A 10,434-nucleotide genomic window follows, 5' to 3' on the forward strand; every position below is an offset into this window, starting at 1 on the left:
TGGGCATGTTGAAAGTGACAACTCTAATTCTGGTGCAGAGGCAAGTTATCTCAACTTCGTTTTACTTTCCTTTCGCCAAACTTTTATGTTCAACTAGTGTTAATGATTTAGCTACTTTCTTCCTTTGCAGGATGATCAACTTGGTACCAAGACTTCTAGCATCAAGCATGAAGTTCTTAGAAGCACAAGTATTCCCTATGTCAATATAGGGTCGAACAAAGAATCAACTAGGGAAGTCAACCAACTTGTCAAAGTTCAACAAGATAAACCTCCCAACCCCATCTCTTCTCAACAAACTCACTCAACTGCTTCTAAAAGTGGTAACAAAGCTATGGAAACTAATAACATGGAAACCCTAGACACGGAAGAGAAAGGACAAGCAAAACCAGATAACTCTTCCCCAAAAATTCTAAATCATGACAAAGATGGGCATAATGACGAAGATGAAACCATGCTTAACATGGAAGAAGAAGATCAGACTAAAGAAGGTCCTCACAAAACCCTAATGGATAACATAGTCGTTACTAACCCATCTATTGGGATTATTAAGGAAACCAAAATATCTTCGAAAGCCACCAATATTCCTCTTACTCAAGAGGAACTGGATAATCTGAAGAAGAACAAGTCAGCTGAATATTTGAAGGCTATGATGAGCGCATGAGCAAGTTCCACCGAGAAAGGCTCCAGTTCTTCAACTGCTTCTGGTAGTCGTTCCATTATCGAAACTGCTGACCAACTTCTCCAACAAATCAGAGAGAAAGCTTTTGACATTAACTTGATCCAAGTGTTGAAGGGCAACCTAAATGCCAGTTATGGAATCAAAATTTTGTTGAAAAAGGTTGATATCCTAACTATTTCGCCAGAAGCTGCATATTTTGTAGTGGAACTTGAGTTTCTTCTTGATCAAGTCTCTGCAGATCTCTTACGCAAGCAAGAAGCTTTGACCAAAATTGAGAGGAAAAAAGAAACTCAAGCAGCAAAATGGGATGTGGCTACTGAATCTATGATAACGCAAAAATACATCATATATTTGCCTTGATTTACACTCAAAGATCATACCACTTTAGTTTATATTCCAATTATTCCGCAAGTATTCGAGTTATTTTTGCAGGAATGTCAATCTCCATGCATAAATGGGCAAAATGTAGAAAAGGAAGAAAAAGAAGAAGAAACAGATGAGAAAGCATCAAAAAAACAGAAAACAAAATAACACCGAAATTGTTGATGTGACGACCGTCACAAGGTGTATGACGACCGACACGCCCAGCCTATGATGACCGCCACAGGCACATGACGAGCGTCACACAGCCAGAATTAATGCCTTGAAGCAGTCAATAGAAGCAACCAAAACGTGCCTAAATTCTCTCAACAGAACCACTTTCCCGTGGATTTCTCACTCAACCGAGTCATGCCTTGTTTCTCTCAACTGATATGACCTACCAAGAGGTATAAAAAGGACAGAAGTTGGAAACGGGGGCACGTCTACTCTCCCTCTGCAATTTATTTTCTACAACATTTTAGCTTTTTAGCATTATTTTTTCCTTCAGCAACATTTGTTTTCCCTTTCCGAAAGTCAGTTACCATTTCGTTTAGAATTTTCGTTTTCCCCTTCCCTTCCCGTTTTTCAGTTAGTCAAAGTAGTAGTTTCCTACACTGGGGAACTACTACAGTTTATTTAATTTAGTAAGCAATTGTATCGAAGAAGCAGAATCCTACCGACCTGTGGAGGACTGCTCAAGTACTCCAAGATTCGACATACTCTGTTAATCCAATTGCCAGGTTTTTATTCAATTACTATTATTATTGCTCTGTTATTATTATAATTATGTTTGTTGCACTGTTAATCTGTTTATGCTCGTCTGTGTTTGCGTTATTTAACATGTCCGGCTAAATTACCGGTATCGGTATGTAACAATTTAATTAGACGGGATTTAATAATAATCGACGAAAACTTCTTATCTCAAACAATCTTTTCGGCTGTGGTTTTTAGTTTAAATTTAATTATCTTTGTCACAAAAGTGAGAAGCTATTTAATACTATAATTGCCACGAGAGTGGGAAATTTACTAAGGTGAGAACCAACAATCGCGAGAGCGTGAGGCTCGAACTGGATAGTAAAAACTAGGCATTGATTTTAAAAACAGCGAGAGCACTTTAAAAGCAATTAGAACTTATCTATTTTCAGAAAGTATTTTTTACTTCAAATGGGACAACGATAACGTACATTCTGACTTAAAGGTATAGGCCGAATCAACAACCACGAGAGTGTGAGATAAAGCCTTTTAAATAACTATTTTCTATTGAAAGATATTTGGTATTTAAATTATACACCAGTGACTTATCGAATCCCTGACGATTAATGCGTTGCATACTGATTCCTTCTATTAATACTTTCTTAAAACTTAACTTCCCTTAGATTTAATTTTTTTTACAACCAAACTTCTAAAAATCATTCCCTTAGCTAAACATACTAACGTCAGTAGCATTAGTTTGACCATCGGTCCCTGAGGGTTCGATATCTTTTAAAACTAAAACGACTGGACTGTGCACTTGTAGTCAAGTACCCGATAGACTATATTCTATATACAGTCACGAGACAAATCAAGTTTTTGGCGCCGTTGCCGGGGACCTGATTTAGTCAAATAGTGTGATTCTGTTGTTGCACGGTATAGACTAAGGTAAAAATAAAAATTAATCTTCTTTCCCTTATTTCCTCCGATTGTATGCCAAGTACTCGCTCACAAGGCGATAACTTAGCACCGCCAATCGCAGAATTAGAGCGTTTCTTATATATAAGACGCCAAATACTAGAGTACCAACAAAGGTATGATATTCCCGATATCTTCTTTCCTATTAAACAAGACGAAAAGCCAACCATGGCTGAAGAAGGACCACAAAATCGTCCTCTTAAATTCTACGCTACCCCGTCCCAACAAGAACCTCACAACAACATTGCTGCCCCTGCTATCGATCGAAACGATTTCGAGTTGAAACCCTCATTATTATCAGCCGTCCAACAACGTCAATTTGCTGGAAATCCTACGGGCGACCCTAATGAACACCTGACCAAGTTTGTGCAGTACGCAGACACTATAAAGGCGAATGGTGTATATCAAGATGTGATAAGACTGCGCCTCTTTCCTATCTCACTAAGAGACAGAGCTTGGGATTGGTTGCAATCCTTTCCATCCAACTCAGTTACAACATGGGAAGAACTGAAGAACGTTTTCTTATCGCGATATTTTCCGCCGAGCAAAACTGCTATGTTGAGAACTCAAATCAATGGATTTTGACAAAAAGATGTAGAATCTCTCTACGACGCGTGGGAGAGATACAAAGACATGATGAGGATATGTCCACATCACGGTGTCAAAGACTGGGTGATCATTCACACATTTTACAATGGGCTTCTGTATAACACAAGACTGACAGTGGACGCTGCCGCAGGCGGTGCACTTATGGACAAGCCTTACAATGAAGCCTATCAACTCATTGAAAACATGGCCCAAAACCATTGCCAATGGGGAGGTGAAAGAACTATAGTAGAAAAGTCCTAAACAAAGAGTGGAATGTACGAAATCAGTAGCCTTGACCATGTCCATGCCAAGGTAGATACCCTTGTTCAAAAGTTAGACAACTTGACCATACCACCCGCAGCCACCGTGGCTGCCGTGACTCCAAACTGAGTTATGTGGAAACCCTGGACACACTGCACCAGAATGTCAGATATTAGCAGAAGTTCCAACCAATCAAGTAAATTACGCATAAGGAAATCCTTATTCGAATACCTACAACCAAGGTTGGAAAAACCATCCTAATTTTTCGTATAAGAATAACAACGCCCTGTATGCACCAGACCAAGCACCAGCTGTTCCGCCTGGATATCAAAAGCCAGCTAACAATGCTCCTAACATGTCTAGGAAGTCAAACCTAGAACTAATGATGGAAAGCTTCATAGCTACCCAAGCTCAGACAAACAAAGACTTCTTGAACCAAAACATACATACTAGCGAGCAACTTAAACAAGTAGCGAGCAAAGTAGACGCCTTAGCCACCCACAATAAAATGCTTGAAACACATATTTGACAAGTGGCTCAACAACAAGCATCTACAACTGCTCCAGCTGGAACATTTCCAGGAAAGCCGCAACCTAATCCAAAAGGACCTGCAAATGCCGTTATACTGAGGAGTGGAAAATAAATAGACGACCTCGTAGATCCAAGACTCCAAAACCCTGCCATGTACCAAAAACCAGACAAAACCTCAACTGAGCAGGTAAATGAACTGAAGGAAATAAAAGATAATACCCGAGAGGCTGAAGAGAAAGAAAAACCTTGTGTGCCTCCACCTCCTTATAAACCACTCATTCCGTATCCTCAAAGACACGCAAGTTCTAAAATTGCAAGGCAATTTAGGAAATTTGTTGAACTTCTGAAGCAACTAAACATTACAATTCCCTTTACAGAAACCATCACACAGATGCCCTCATATGCCAAGTTTCTTAAGGAGATCCTATCCAATAAGAAAAAAAATCGAGGATAACGAAATAGTTACACTTACTACTGAGTGTAGCGCAATAATCCAGAATAATATGCCTCCCAAACTAAAAGACCCGGGTAGTTTTTCCATACCTTGTGTCATTGGAAAATTCGTCATAGACAAAGCTCTATGCGATCTAGGAGCCAACATTAGTGTAATGCCCTTAACCATTTGTAAAAGGCTCAATATGGGAGAATTAAGACCAACCAAGATGTCTATTCAATTAGCTGACCGCTCAATCAAATATCCTGTCGGTATACTAGAGAATGTCCTCGTATGTGTAGGACAATTTTACATTCCTACAGACTTCATAATCATGGACATCAAAGAAGATGCCAGTACACCCATTATATTAGGAAGGCCATTCTTAGCCACCACCGGAGCTATAATAGATGTAAAGAGAGGTAAGCTAACATTCGAAGTTGGAGAGGAAAAGGTTGAATTCATCTTAACACAATTCTTACAAGCGCCAGCCATACACGATACTTGTTATCTACTTGATGTCATAGACGAGTGTGTAAGATAGATGGAGATACAGGAAACCACATACTCTGATATAATGAAAATCCAAATCCCTCTAATCTGTGAAGACGATAATTGGCATGAACCATACCAAAACGACAGTCTAAGCGAATGCTTAACACTTACGCCCAACCACATGCCATGCCCAAAGAAACCTGACTTGGAATTAAAAGCACTACCAAAGAACCTAAGATACGAATTCCTAGACACTGAACTAAAAAGACCAATAATACTCAACGCTGACTTGGGACAGATGGAAACTGAAAAGTTACTAGATGTCTTAAGAAAATATCCAACTGCGTCAGGATACAACATCGCCGGCCTAAAAGGAATAAGTCCTTCTATCTGTATGCATCGCATTGTGCTGGAGGAAGATTGTAAAACCTCTAGAGAACACCAGAGAAGGATCAACCCAATCTTAAGTACGATAGTCAAGGATGAAGTAAAGAAGTTACTAGATGCTGGAATCATAGACGGTTATTCAGGATTTTTTCAGATTCCAATCCATCCTGACGACCAAGAAAAGACAACCTTCACATGCCCTTATGGTACATTCGCTTACCGACGAATGCCATTTGGATTATGCAACGCTCCTACAACATTCCAAATATGCATGATGTCAATCTTCGCTGATTTTATAGACAACATTATGGAAGTCTTTATGGACGACTTTTCTGTTTGTGGGCAGAGTTTCGAAGGATGTGTATCAAATCTTGAAATGGTACCCGAAAGATGCGTAAAGGTGAATCTCGTTTTGAACTGGGAGAAATGCCATTTCATGGTCCAACAAGGAATCGTGTTAGGTCACGCAATATCTGATAGAGGAATTGAAGTAGACAAAGCTAAGATCGAAATCATAGAGAACCTTCAACCTCCGAAAACCGTACGAGAAATACGAAGCTTTTTAGGACATGCCGGTTTCTACCGACGTTTTATCCAAGATTTCTCGAAAATTACCAAGCCACTTACGGGTTTATTAATGAAACACGCTGATTTTATCTTTGATGAAAAATGTATAACAGCGTTCAACTAATTAAAAACATCTTTAATCACCGCACCCATAATGCAACCACCTGACTGGAGATTACCTTTCGAAATCATATGTGATGCGAGTGATTACACCGTAGGCGCAATACTGGGACAAAGAAAGGATAAGAAACTTCATGCTATCTACTACGCAAGTAGAACACTAGATCCAACCCAAATGAACTACGCCACCACTGAAAAGGAACTTTTAGCCGTTGTGTTCGCGTTGGACAAGTTTCGTTCCTACCTAGTAGGGGCTAAAATTATTATCTATACTGACCACGCCGCTATTAGATATCTGCTAAGTAAGAAGGATGCCAAACCAAGGTTTTTAAGATGGATCCTACTCTTGCAAGAATTTGACTTAGAGATAAAAGATTAGAAAGGTACTGAAAATGTAGTAGCGAACCACTTATCACGAATCGAAGGGAATAAATCAGAACAAATTCCAATCAATGATGATTTCCCTTACGAATGATTCATATCCCAAATGGAAAGCAACATGTCTGAATTAACAATAAATGATACCGAAATAGAAGAATCAGTGGAAGAAATTCATGCGAATGCAACTCTGTCATGGTATGCTGATTTTGTCAACTACCTAGCTGTTGGAGTGCTTCCACCGGACCTATCTTACCAACAAAAGAAGAAATTATTTCATGATCTAAAACATTACTAATGGGATGAACCTCTGCTTTTCAAAAGAGGTACCGACGGTATTTTCTGTCGATGTGTTCATGAGGATGAAATAGACGACATAATCTCTCATTGCCATTGTGCTCCCTATGGAGGGCATGAAAGTACCTCGAAGACCTACACTAAGATCTGACAATCGGGCCTCTTTTGGCCTACTCTATGGAAAGATGTCCATAATGCGGTTATAAAATGCGACCGGTGCCAACGCATTGGTAACATCTCAAGACGCGATGAAATGCCACAAACAGGAATCTTAGAAGTGGAAGTCTTCGATGTATGGGGGATTGACTTCATGGGACCACTCCCATCTTCTTTTGGTAATAAGTACATACTCGTTGCTGTTGATTATGTTTCAAAATGGATCGAGGTTGTAGCTTCTCCGACAAATGACACACGAGTAGTGATTAAGTTGTTCAAGAACATCATCTTTCCTAGATTCGGTGTGCCATATCTAGTAGTTAGTGACGGTGGCTCCCATTTCATATCAAATATCTTTGGAAAACTTATTCTGAATTATGGAGTCCAACACCGTGTAGCAACATCTTATCACCCACAAACTAGTGGGCAAGTCGAAGTTTCGAATCGAGAGATAAAGCAGATTCTAGAAAAGACTGCTGGAATATCCAGAAAAGACTGGTCATCTAAACTAAACGAAGCTCCGTGGGCCTATAGGACAACTTACAAAATCCCAATAGGGACTACACCCTTTAAATTAGTCTACGGTAAATCATGTCATCTCCCTGTGGAACTAGAACACAAATCTTACCGGGCAATTAAGACCCTAAATATGAATTATACTTCCGCAGGTGAGAAACAAATTTTGGACATTCACGAATTGGAAGAACATCGACTAGACGCCTATGAGAATGCCAGGATATACAACGAGCGAACCAAAAGATGGCACGCCAAACGTATATCTAGGAAAGAGTTTAATGTTGGCGACATAGTACTACTATTTAATTCAAGACTTAAGCTTTTTCCAGGAAAACTTAAATCTAGGTGGTCAGGCCCTTTCGAAATCACAAAAGTCCTTAAAAGCGGTGCGATAGAAATCAAAGGTCGGAATAGTGAACCATTTATGGTAAACAGGAAACGATTAAAACATTATCATAATATTGACAATAGAGACTATTCAAACAGTCTAAGACTTATAGAGTTGCCTGCTCAACCCCAAAACTAGTACATCGCAACGCTACTGTCGAACTTACGACATTAAACAAAGTGCTTAGTTGGAGATAACCCGCCTTTTCTTTTATTTGTTATCTTTGTTACTAAGTATTTTACTTCGTTGACTTTCATTTGTATTTTTGCTCCCCTTCCTTGATTCTATGCAATAATACTTGTTGCTTCTAGTTACTAACTTAGAAACATTGGATACTGATTAACAGGCAAATTTATAACTAGTTAGTTACTAACTTTCATCATGCAACCAGTAGACACAGTTTTCAGAGGCAGAGTTTAGAGAAGGCGCTATGATTATTTAGCTTAGAAGGCTTTATCCATATATTATGATGGACCTACCATGGATAGGTTAGGTATCCGAGACAACATCTTGTTTATGTTTAACCAGTTAGGATGGGAGAATGTGGCTATTAAGAGAAGGTTTCTCACTTACCGTGAACTCACCCTAGAATTCCTTAGCTCCCTAGTTTACAACCCCGAGCATGGTTACAGACTTAACAAGGGGTTGATTTCCTTTAGGCTATTTAGCATGAACTTCACTTATAACCGTAGAGACCTTGCTGACCTCCTAGGATTTCCTAGTGGCCCATTTGTTTTCACTACCCTCCATGAGGAATTAATCGATGACATCGACCTAGATTACTTTTGGGGTAGTTTAACTGGAGACTACCACCCTAACCCAAACGAGATGCACTCCCAAATGATCCATAACCCTGCTATCCGCTACTTCCATAAAATACTAGCTCACACCCTGTTTGGAAAGGAAGAGAACAACACTATAGTGTCATGAGATGAACTTTTCATCTTACTTTGTTTCGACCAAGGTCGACATGTCAATGTTGTGACGTTTATGATGGAGAGATTCATTCACCTTACAAAGAAAAATCGCACCCCAATCATAATAGGTGGCCTAGTAACCATGATAGCTGATGCCATTGGACTTAGACGCCCACTTTACGAGCTTGTACCGTTTGGACACATCTGACCCATGGACATTGAATTTTTCTTTAACCGTAGAATCATAGGTAACCTTGGGCTGAATACTTTTGATTACCTCATTAACAAAGAATTTGTCTGACTATTTACCCTGCCAAACCATGAGAGAACAAGTGTTCATAACCGCAATAACTGGCTTTATGATTTAGATGAACACCCAATTGAGGCTCCTATGCTCATTGACGTGGCCAGATGAAGATGAAATCAAGCATGGCAATGGTTCACAAATCTCTCAATCATCATATATGTCTCCCAAGTATCTCAATTTTCCAATTTGATCAAGATAAGACAAAGGGTTTAAGGCTTGTTTCCCAAGGAAACCCTAGTTCAATTGTGCATTGATTGTGCCTTGCCCATGAAGCAACCTCAACCTATGATCAAATTCAATCAAGGGAAGTTATTTCATTCATCATTTTATTCATATATGAGCCTATGTGAGTATCCTCAATCATTCATTCATCAATATTTGAAGTTTGGCTTTGAGAAGTTGACTAGTCAAGTCATCTAACTAAATTGAAATCCACTGAGACCTAACTTTTGATGTGTTTGTCAAATGAAGATGACCCCAAGATAAACAATGCTCTTAAGAACCATATGAATAAAGTTCATTTTCATCAAAAATCCATTTTAAACTTGGAAGGTCATCATTCATTTCAAAACATTATAGGTCATTTTGACTGAAACCCTAATTTTGGGTCAACTTCTCAAGGACCTAACTCCTTCATTTTTTATTATTTTGAGATGAGACCAATTTAGTTGGAAATATTAATATGTCTACTTAAAATGTTATGTTGGACACAATTTCATAATCCTAAAAGAAATACATGTGATAATACAAAACATTATAGGTCACTTTGGACCAAAACCATTGAATCTTGAAAAAGTCCAACTTCAAGTGCCCATAACTTTCTCATGAAAAATCCAAATGATGCAAAATTTAAGTCCAAATTGATAATCTTGAAAATATCTATAACTTTTATTTTTGAGGTTTTTCCATTTGAGGCTTGCATCATTGAAACAGATGGGCTTGAAGTTGGTCACTTTTGACAAATTTTTCAAAGACATGTTTTGTACATCAAACTTCATGACCAGTTTTCATAAATTTCCAAACTCCAAATGGTTTTTTGCCCAACATAGATTTTGTTCCTTATGTCAAGACCTTTCCAACCATTACTCACATGCCTATGTTTGGATTTTAGATGATAAACTTTCGAAGAGGGGAACATTTATGCCCAAATATGCATTTCACTTGGAATCTTCATGCACAAGCAATTTCAATTCAAACTACACGTCCATTTCACTTCAGAGTGAGTTTATATTCATTTCCACCAGCTTTTGGGCCTCACATGCGCCTGTACAGGCCCATGCATGGAGGACCCAAAGCTTCAAGCATACGAGTTTGACACCTCATTGCTTGCACTTCAGCTATAAATAAGAGCCTTGTCTCATTCAAATTTCACCCTAAATTTAACCT

General features: G+C 38.8%; 1 non-coding gene across 1 annotated transcript; it reads right to left on the reverse strand.

Moving 5' to 3' along the window:
* Positions 1 to 3,262: 3,262 nt before the first annotated feature.
* On the reverse strand, positions 3,263 to 3,369 carry LOC127098730 (small nucleolar RNA R71). Its single transcript, XR_007793430.1, has one exon. It is a non-coding gene; the product is annotated as a small nucleolar RNA R71 (small nucleolar RNA).
* Positions 3,370 to 10,434: the final 7,065 nt, after the last annotated feature.

This window comes from Lathyrus oleraceus, chromosome 6 (genome assembly GCF_024323335.1).
Source record: "Lathyrus oleraceus cultivar Zhongwan6 chromosome 6, CAAS_Psat_ZW6_1.0, whole genome shotgun sequence".
NCBI classification, from domain to species: domain Eukaryota; kingdom Viridiplantae; phylum Streptophyta; class Magnoliopsida; order Fabales; family Fabaceae; genus Lathyrus; species Lathyrus oleraceus.